Here is a 10,582-nt window from a genome sequence, read left to right on the forward strand (position 1 = left end):
ACTCATCTGCAAGTGTCATCATCACTTGTTCAACTTCCATTCTCTTGAGTTCTGCATCAGGATCTTAGCACACTCAGTCAAAGGGATGTATGTGCAGGTGGGGTAAATTATGGCTTACATCTGACTTAATGTGGGCATAAAAATAAGCATTAGTTCTCCAATTTTTAAGCTTTATAAATATTAGGGATAACTTTTTAAGGGAGCTAAATACTCACTTGTTTTATATTACTCTAGAACAATGAATAAGCCTTTATTGTTAAACAATGCCAATGTTTGGGAAACTTCGGGTGTTTTACAAATGAAATACAGTGGCAAGTTGTTACTCTTTTTTGCAGTGGAAGCATTTAAGTGCCTTGGTGATAGAGATAAGAGTTGAATTAAAAATCCCTGTGTCCAATCGTTTTCACTAATGACTTCATTCCTAAAGCTTCATTCGTTTTTCTCTGCTACTCCGTGTACCACGAAGAATTTATACTGCCTACCAGTAATCTCCTTTTAGACTCTCTTACATCTTCCAAACCCTGCTTACTGTGAACTTCTTTCGGCACGGAGCCTGAATGTCTTCCAGATCCTTATTGATCTCAGTACATCAACATGTTGTTTGCGCTGCTTATCTGTGTTGCAGTCAGTCTATTAAGTCTACTGGACTATTCAATTCTGTGTTCGGTAGTGTGCCTATGTTTTGTACTGAGTACACCCGAGGTGTGGAAACAAAGTAGCAATCTGAGAAGCAATTCAGTGAGAGCAACTCCTGGAGAACAGCTCTCCAGGAATCTTTTATTTTTCCAAGAACAGGAACATCTGGGAAGTAGAGACATAGCGAGGAGCTGCCTATGAATTCTATGGATATGTGAAGAGTAAGAGGTCAGATCTTTAGAGATTGAAGGGAAGGAATAAAAAACCATAAAGTAAAAGTTGGTTCCACATCAAGTCAATGTTGCTGACTGTTAGGATCTGTGTCTGTCGGGAAGCAGACATTGTCTATGAGTTTTATCAGGAACCCAAAACTATGAGATTCAAATGATGAGGCACTGGGCAGAAATGGACAGGCCAGAGAGCCCCATTATGCTTCTTCAAAATTGCGTAAGGCCTACGGAGGTGAATTGTGAAGGACCTGATAGCTGGGGGCTGCCATCTAGCTTCACTGCTTACTGCAAAATGACATGACTTTTCTTGAAGGGAGAGCCAAGTGGACCCCTCCTGGGCAGCCACAGAACTTTAGGTCGTTTTAAAATATTTGGGGAAGGGCTGACTATGGTACTAAGTGGCACTGGTTCCATATCCATGGGGGTAAAAGAGAGGGGATGGCTGCAATCAAAAGATAATTTAGAAGAATCCTAATGTAGACATTCATTTTGTTAATCAACATAATTTTTTTAATTATTTGTGGTTTGGGTGCCCTTTTTGAAGGTTTCACTTGTCATTGTGTTTATGGGAAATTGACAGTTATTAATTGTTTTTAAGCTTGAACCAGTCCTTATTAGAATTCAAATATATTTCTCACTACTGGGTCCAATATCTATGTAACCATTTATCTTACAGTGAATTTTACTGTAAGTGTAATATTTACAAGAAGCAATTTGTCATTCCTGGGTTAAGCATAGAAACTTCAATATTTTCTGGATAAATATGTCAAAATAACTAAGATTCAAGCAATAGAAGAAAATGCGAAGCTTATAATACAGCATTTTATATTAGAGTTAGGAGGTCTGATATCTGGTTTGCCTCTGCTATTATTGTTCTTATAAATATGATTTTCCAATTATTAACCATCATTAGTATTGACGGCATTAATGCTGGTAATCTGTCTCACTAAGGATTTCAAAGTGCTGTATTTTTTATATGCTAAATGAGTTTCAGGGCTCCAGCAGTGATTTCTACCTTGATTGGCTACATCCCAAAGTCTCCAAACACAATTAATTTTAATTCATATATGAATACGCCATATAGCACTTTAGGTGAGCTAATGGGGTGTCAGACTCTCATAAACATTCTGGAGTGTTTCATCTCCCTAAAGACTTAAATCTCTAATTGGCAATACATCCCTTTGTCTCACTAGGGACTCCTTGTCATTTAAACATTGTCCTAAGCATGTGCTCACAGGCCTGGGGAGCTGAATGCACACATGAACAAGGCTCACAGAGGACGAAGATGGACAAAGGTCCAAGGCGGAGGCCCAGAGGTACCCAGGATCTGTCGTGCTGGTGCCCTGTGCCTCCTCTTTGTGACCTGCTCCTCAGTGCTTTCCTCACTTCCCAGTCGCATCTCTCTGCATCCCCCACTCATCCTCTCCTCTGTGCTCTGAGCATACCCGGATGATTGTCCCAGCTGGTTGTCTCTCTCATGCCACCCTGCCTCCAGACTCATGCTCACTCCACCTGGCACACACCTGCTGCCCTCCCCTTTGTCATCCCTCACTTGCCCCAACAGCTCCCACTGCCTTCAAGGGTCACATCAAGCATTGCCCAGCTGGTGAGGGCTTCATTACCCCAGCTGCACTCTGCCTTCATTGCCTCCTTTCCTCTGTACTTTCCCCCTTTGTACAGATGTCCAATATGACAATTAACCTATTTACATATCTGTTTCCATCATCTCCACTAGATATGGAGAGCAAGGACAACCTATTATCATGTATGTAGCCCAGGTTTTTGCTAACAAAACACTCAGTGTGTTTTTGGTGAATGAATGGATGAATTATTGTTCCTTATCTCAGGGTACCAGGGACCAGCACCTCCACATTCTCTCTGTGTGTCTACTGCAGGCTCTCTCACATGCTGGCAGACCCAGGGGCAAACAAGCAGGTTAGGTTCTAACAGGTTAAGCCCCATCCTTGTTAGAACTTCATCCCACATATCATTGTATTCCACATGAACCTTCTCTGCACCCTTATTGAAATTTGGCTTTTCCTTGGCATTGCTGATCTTCAGCTAGTTACTGGAAGACGGTGTCTCTGATGGAATAATTAAAACCACTATAGATCCATGTGTTACTCTAAATAAAAACTTGTTAATGTGTTAATTCTGCCTATAGTATGTGCATTGAAAAGAGAGGATGGGAAGCCAGGAAAACATAGAAATGAACTCCTAATGGTGGCATTTCAGGAAATAGGAAAGGACAGATGGGAAGATATTTCTGGGGCGGGAGCTTCTGGGTGCCCTTCACATGGTACCAAACAAGCCATTTCCTATTTCTGTACAGAAGGTTGGATCTGCTGCTATAATTCATTAGCTCTCCTGGGAACAGCATTTTTATTTCTGTCTTTTATAAAAAGGTAGAGACACCAGCCTTTCTAGTTGTCAGGGACCTGGAAGGAACCCTCCTCATATGATGGCCAGAAAAAAGCCAAGAACAGTGAAAAAAATTGCCCTTTTTCTACATCTAATCGATACTGAAATAACACTGTCCAAGTTCAGAGAGAGACAATCAGGCTCAATGGAAACAGATTTATTATAATTATAAAATAGCATATCCTAATTAACGTTTACCTAGGTGCTATGCAAAATCCTTTTCTTTATTCCTTATACCAACCACATAATAAAGGTCATTTTAGTATCCCCATTTTGCAAATAAGTTAAGTCACTTGCTCCTGGTCACAAAGCTAATAATTGTCCCAGTCAGCTGCTGGTGACCAGAAAGTTGTGACTCAAATCTTAAGCATATCTTCTGGACATTAGCCCCTGGTAGAAGGAAGGGAGGACTTAAGCTTATGTGTCCGTTTACAACCTGGCACTGCTGCTACTCTTATTGTGATCCTATATATGGCAAGACATTGATATTCTATTTATTACCTTTATTTCATGAGGGCACAGAAGAGATGATAATTTATGAGTATAATTTTTATATTAAGCAACTGGTATAGAGAATATTATATGGTCCCTGACTCCAAAGAATTTACAACCTGAAAAGTGATATTAAGACCTCACTTAACATTATCTTACAATTCCAAACTGTGTACAAACCGTGCCCAAATTTATATAAGAAACCATCCACTCAGAGAGCAGGCTCTTGGATATCACAAACATAAAGTAACTATTGTCTTCTCCCTTTTATTTTCAAGCAATTGTTTCCTGAACACAGATGTAGTCTCGAAGTCTGCACATTTCAGAAATTCCAGGTCTTTACTAAATCACATGGAAATGTGTGTTGTCATTTTCCTTGAGATTTCTTTTCAAGTCTCACTTCCGTCCATCAAGCCGGAGTTCCTGTAAGTACAGAGTGTTCCAATTCTTTATCTTCACTGACAGGATGTGCATTTCCAACAGCCGCAAAAACCTAGCTGTTCTCCTGACCACTCTGTGCAAATATTGCTTACATGTTTATGGTGAGAGTTTTAATGTCATTTGTTGAGACATATTTACACGATGTCATTCGGTCCACACCAAGTTAATACTGCTTTCCCCGAAGCTGTGATCCAGTCACTCAACCAGCTGGTTGTCTGATTTTTCCTTTGAATCGACCTAATTGCCTGGCTGTTTGGGCATCTGCAGACACCTTTACACAAAGAGGAGGCAGGCTTCACAGGAACTTGCTAAATGAGGGTTATTCTTTTCTTCTGAGATCTGCCACAGACTATTGAGTGACTATTGGCATGAGTTACAATCATATCCCCCCCAACCACCCCGTCCCCTTTCTCATTTTTAAAATGACAGTATGAATATATAAAACTCCAAAGATGCTGAATGGAAAAGCAAATAATAATTGCATATTAATATACATCTATATTTTATAGAAAGACATATTTCTTTTATTTTGAAATACCAACAAGAGACAACATGAAGAAAACAAACAATTAGCCACTTAAAGAGGTTTTTATAAACCTCTCTTTTAGTTCTATACTTCGGTTCTTTTAGATAATTAATTATTGATAGATATTTAGATATTTTTTTTACATTGCAGTATATACCACTGGATCTCTAAAAGTTAACCGGGATTAATATTTTCCGAAATAAATACTCGACTTAACAAACTGGCTAGGTTTCTTCACTGACATGTATGGCAATCAAGTCAAAACTCAGATTTCATTCAAAACTCCAGGTTTTATCCAAATTTGTTTGGCCGTTTATTAAGAAAAGATTTTCCGTACAATCCTGATCACAAAACAGAGTCAAAACGTTCATAACAATCAGATCCGCCAGAGCATCCGCTAACCTGGGTATATTTCCCTCTAATTAACCAGTTCTTAATGGCAACATTTCTTATCTTACAACTGTGACATGAAGAGGGAGCTGTAGCTCTTCTGAGACACAGTTCTGCAAGAACCAGCTTATCCACGCTCCCCGATCTCGTGTCTGTTTCTCTTTCTCCCTCTCTTGTGCTGCCCCTCATTCATTCACTCTTCCATCTCCTTGCCATTGTGCCAGCTCAATTTTAAGGGTATCTGCTCCGTATCTGCTCCAGGGGAGAGAACCCATGCAGATCAGCAGCAGTGGCTTTCAGTGCGTGGCTCCCAGAGAGGACTCAGCCTGCGGAGGTCACTCGTTCACAGCCGCTCCTCCCATTACATTTTTCCCCTCATTGCAGGACCGCTGTATGTATACAGTGACTGAAAGGACTCAATTTACTGCAACTGCTGCCTGGCTTTCCTTACAATTTTTTTTTTTTAAATAAAGGAACTTACCTCCATCTGTCTTTTCAAGGTAGGAAGTCTGATTCTTCTAAAGACGCGCGTATGCCTCCACTGTCTGCTCATTATCAAATGTCATTTGAATGCTTTTTGTTGTTGCCGGCATTCGACACAAATGCTGGGGTTCCAGGTGTCTCAGGCTTCTGTTACTTACCGTATAGGTACAATTGTTTAAGTGTCGGTGGTTGTACATAATGTTTATTTTCCCTGCAGCCAGCTCCAGTTTTACAATGCCAGAAAGATTATAGTGTCCACTCTCTAATCTAGAAATACAATCCCCTAGCAAGTTTTCCCTCTTTAAAAAAAATAATAAGTTATCAGTATGTTTTCACTTATTGTGTACCCTGGCCAATAATAGCCAAGTGTAAAATACAACCATGTTGATTTAAAAAAAAAAAAAACTGGAACCGTCCTGCAGTGTTTTCTGTGAAAAAAAAACTAACTGTTGAAATGTTTTTGACAACAGCAAGAAAAAGGATAGATTTTACTTCATTCTTCTGCAAAGCAAGAAGCTAAAGGCCTTATTGCTAACAGGCCTGTTAAATAGATTTATTCTTCACAATTCATAAGTTGTGACTAGGTTATGCAGAAGTATTATAATTAGTTAGAATTCAGTGACAGTCATAATACATGCTGCTATTTATTGCTTTGCCATTGATTAAACTTGACATGATATAAAAAAGTTTACTGTAGCAAGGCAATAAAAAGCTTATGTTTGTAGAACACTGTTTGATATCATTTTTAAAAACTGATTTCAATAGGCAAATGGTTATGTTTGGATTGAAAATGCATGTAAGAAACTAACAGATTTGATGCTATGCATCTGATTTATGAAGGCAGTTCCTGGGCTTATATAACTTCATATGTGTTTTCTTGAACTTACTTATAATAATATTTTAATCATTTCTTAGTCATTAAAATTTTTAAATATACTAAATGTCATAAAATTACAGGTTCAAAAATCTTTTTGATTAGTACAAATGTAATTATGACATTTCAGTTATGATTTAGATTTCAGGAAATGTAATATGTCTTTTAAAACACTCCTTACTAATATAATTTTACATTTGTTATCTGATTTTTTCTAAGAAGGTTTGACATGTGGGTATGGCAAGGCTCTTTAATCTCTTGCACAGGATAGAATTGCAAATAAACAGTAAACAAAGTTGACAATCCTAAAAGAAGAAAAAATTATCCTCTGGTCTACTGAATAGTTTTGATGACATAAATCTTAGATGTCATCTTCTAGGTAGATACCTGTAGTTAGTGGAGTTTGAGGGAGGGGGGGGGATTTATTGTCCCCACAAAATATTTCAGTGCCAAAAAAGTGCAGTTATGTTTCTTTTTGATACAGAGTCTTCTACTATAAAAAAAAATACACTCTGATGTTTGAGTACAGTACAAGGCATGAAGCCTTGTCATTGTTAGCATAAAGAAGACATCTACACAAGTATTACTGTGCAGAGGGCAATCTTTCTGTCTCTGGCATTTGTTAGGTTACTGTACATAGAACTGAACAGATAAATATGTTCTGCTTCGTGGCGTTTTAGCGAGCCTATTGGTATGCAGGCTACTCTGCCAGAGTAGCAACGGGGGAAAAAAAAAAAAAGATATGTGTCATAGCAGTGGGTCGTAAAAGTCCTTCACAGTGAGAGAAGAGGAATTTGACTTATTTCTTATGCAGTAATTAGAATTTCCCAAAACTCTTTGAAATGCTGAGTAGAAAAGGAAACTGAGGCTTCCCAGGAAGGGCTGCTTACACTTATCTATGCGAATCATGTCGCTGCCCATGAATATCTTCTTCCCAGACACTGTCACTGGAGGATTCCGTTCACATCTTACAGGGAAAGAAAGGGACTCCTTACTAATGGTTCAGGGAGATTCTTTCATATTTAAAGCGCGTTTGAGAAGAGCACCTGACACAGGAGGACCTCCACAGACGGGCAGGTGTGTGGGACTGCCTGGCTGTGTGGACTTGAGAGCAGCGTGAAGCTAAAGGGTGCCCTTTCACAACAAAGGAGCGCCACGCAATACTCTGTCTGCAGCCAAGCTGTGGAGAGGTATAAAAAGCGCCCAGGGACATCTTTTGGGGACGGAGAAAATGCAAACTAGGCAGTCTCTTTTCAACCAAATCACCAGGATTTGATAGGTATGAAGGCATCCACCCCATGGAATCTCAAACCATCATTTCAGAGTTATTTCAAAAGCACATATTTTATAGACTTTCACATGTGTTTGCATACCTCCTAGGAAACTCTCCAAAGACCGCAGTTGTTTGCCTTTAAATCAGGTTTGACTGTGCATCCTAAGTTAAGTGGTCACAGCCTTCAATGCCCCTGGGTTTCTTTTGCTTCCTCTGTAAACTTGCCGTTCCCCTAGTCACTCACTTAAGCAGGTCTTCAGGAGAAGTTCCAGTTTTCTCCATTTCTGTGCGCCTTGCAGCAGCACCCCTGGAACCGGCCAACATTGTGTCTGTGTGTAATGCCACGTTGCTATTCCCACCTCACCCTCCTCTGCGGATCTTACTCAGTACAGTGAAAGGGATAAATGATCATCTTAAAAGGGTGCTTTAGAGGATGTTAGTACATTCTTTGTAACTTCAGGAGTGTTCGGTGAGGCCAGGGAAACTTGCAACCCTGCTCGAGGGGAAATGATGTGCTTCATGGGCAGACATTCAATGCCCATATCATCTGTAGACATGCAAATTTTCTCAGGGAGGATTGTATCTTACCGCATGTGCTTTCTAAATCTTGAAACTCCTAGTTCCGCGTGGATCGATTATAATGTTAAGTGCAAACTCAGCAGACTGATTGCTTTATCTGGGTTAATTTAATCTGCATACCACTCTGAGATCCATGGGACCACCCTCCCCTTCTCATAAAGACATCAAGGTACAGAGGGGTTCAGCAACTTAGTCAAGGCCACACAATTGTGGTAGAACTGGGATTTGAAGCCATTTATTATGATACTGGCTTCAAAACATCACACAATAATGTCTTCCTGGCTAACGAGCTCAGATGACTAAATATAAGGACATCCTCCTTCCCCCAATAGCAAAACAGTTCTAGGTACCCTTTGTACTCTTGATACAAAGACGTATCCGATTCTGATTCCTCAACTCTTTTCATAGCTCTTCACTTCTATCTGTATTACCATCATAGCAGAGTTTTTTAAAGTTGTGTCATTTAATGCATGCCAGGAATGGTTTGTCTTACAGAACATTTGTTTTTTACCTCAAGGAGTTAAGAACTAAATCAGATCTGTAATTTACTGACTTGTCGACTGACAGTCTTTGAAGCCCTGTCCCCACCCCACACAATCCTTTAAAAAAAAAAAAATTCCGCCTAAAGAACAAGATTGACATCTCTTTATATATTTGGAATTTTTCAGTGGTGTAAAGTGCTTGGTAACGATGGAAATTAACCTGAGGCTTTATCTAACTACATTTCCTTGCAACTCCATTGAAGTTCTGGTTACAATTAAAATTTACATGCAAACAACTGTTTCTGTCAGAAAAAAAAAATGTATAGTATATTCTTCTGTCTTGTCATATCTTTTTTTTTTTCTTTTAATCTACTGGGAAATGAAAGGAATCCCTTTTCCTTGCCTTTATTTCCACTGGACTCATCTGAATGAAAACTTTCCCAGTTGAAGTAGATCCGTACATATAAGACAGGTAAAGGAAACAAATGAAATGAAAGTGTACCTTTAAGTGGTGGGGATGTGAAACACGGCACATAGCTGTCTGTCCTGGTGTCAGAAGGTGTTATCTCCCTAAGTAGAAATGGACAAGAACAGGTCCTTACAGGGAAACTTTTGTGGCTTTACTTCTGTCTGTTTATGTGGGATAGCTGAAACTGTCTCACACCATTTTATCCTCCAAGTGTGAAAAGATGAACTATTATGCATGTAACTCATAGGAATCTGATTCAGAGGCTGTGTTCATTTGAACTTTGAATATCATATAGGTAATGTAAATAAAAAATCTGAACAGTATTAACACATTTTTATCAAGTGGCAGAAATATAGGGAGCATGGGTCAGTAGCAATTGAGCAACCTACACATTTCAGGAGTAACGGAAAACAATTTTGATGCCCTTCTGTGACACCAGCATTCTTTTTAGATCTTATTTGAAGTATCAGGCAGATGGACTGCCCCATATGACCAGAACCCCTATCTGCTGGCATGCAGAAAGCTTGAGAACCTATCTTTAAAGTTATTTTAATATATCGGTTTTGCCCGGATTAGCTGAGTTAGACATCAACCATCGGTGCAGGAAAGGTTGGGAATTAATTTAAATTCGAGCTTACCCTTCCATCATCTCTTGCTGAGTTCTTTAGCCGTGAGACATTCCTTTCAGATTTGATTTCTCCATTACTGGTAGGCTGATATTCTTACCTTGAAGGAAATAAAAGGGGGCAGGGAGAGAACCAGGAATGGTGGTAATGAGCTATGTGTTGATATAAACATTGAAAGGAGTTAAGATGGGCCTAAAAATATTTCAAGAATGTGCCCCTCGTTGCTAAGTCCTTCGGCTGCATAACTGAATTCCCTATTTAAAAATATGTCAGTTTCATGAAATTAAAAAAATGAAATCAAAATATTTTTCTCACTGTGAAAAGCTTGTAATGAGAACAAAAAACATTCAGATAACTTAATTCTCAAATGTATTAGCAATCGGTTCAGACTGGACAGTTATCAACACATTTGAGCTCAAAAATAAAACTTCACTGGCAATTAAAATTCACAGTTTGGAAAGTAAAACCAAAATTTGCAAAAAGCCTTAAACAAGGGTTGGAAAGTCTGTTTGTTGATTTGTTTGTAGATGTCTCTTGTTACATATGTTACTCTCTCCCAAAAGAATTAATCAAGTGGCCTTCCCCCAGTCACTGAGACCTCTTCCCTATATTTTCACAGCACCTACGGTTATTCCACACAAGTCAGCCACTCACTGTGCT

At 39.2% G+C, this 10,582-nt stretch overlaps 1 long non-coding RNA gene across 1 annotated transcript in view; it reads left to right on the forward strand.

Annotated features, from left to right (window-relative positions):
- Nucleotides 1–5,288: 5,288 nt before the first annotated feature.
- The window catches only part of LOC107185057, a 245,330-nt gene continuing 240,036 nt past the window's right edge, over nucleotides 5,289–10,582 (forward strand). The window contains exon 1 of the long non-coding RNA XR_001515973.1: nucleotides 5,289–5,636. This is a non-coding gene — a long non-coding RNA (uncharacterized LOC107185057). The remainder of the gene's footprint in view (nucleotides 5,637–10,582) is intronic.

Source organism: Myotis davidii, unplaced genomic scaffold (genome assembly GCF_000327345.1).
Source record: "Myotis davidii unplaced genomic scaffold, ASM32734v1 scaffold162, whole genome shotgun sequence".
NCBI classification, from domain to species: Eukaryota; Metazoa; Chordata; class Mammalia; order Chiroptera; family Vespertilionidae; genus Myotis; species Myotis davidii.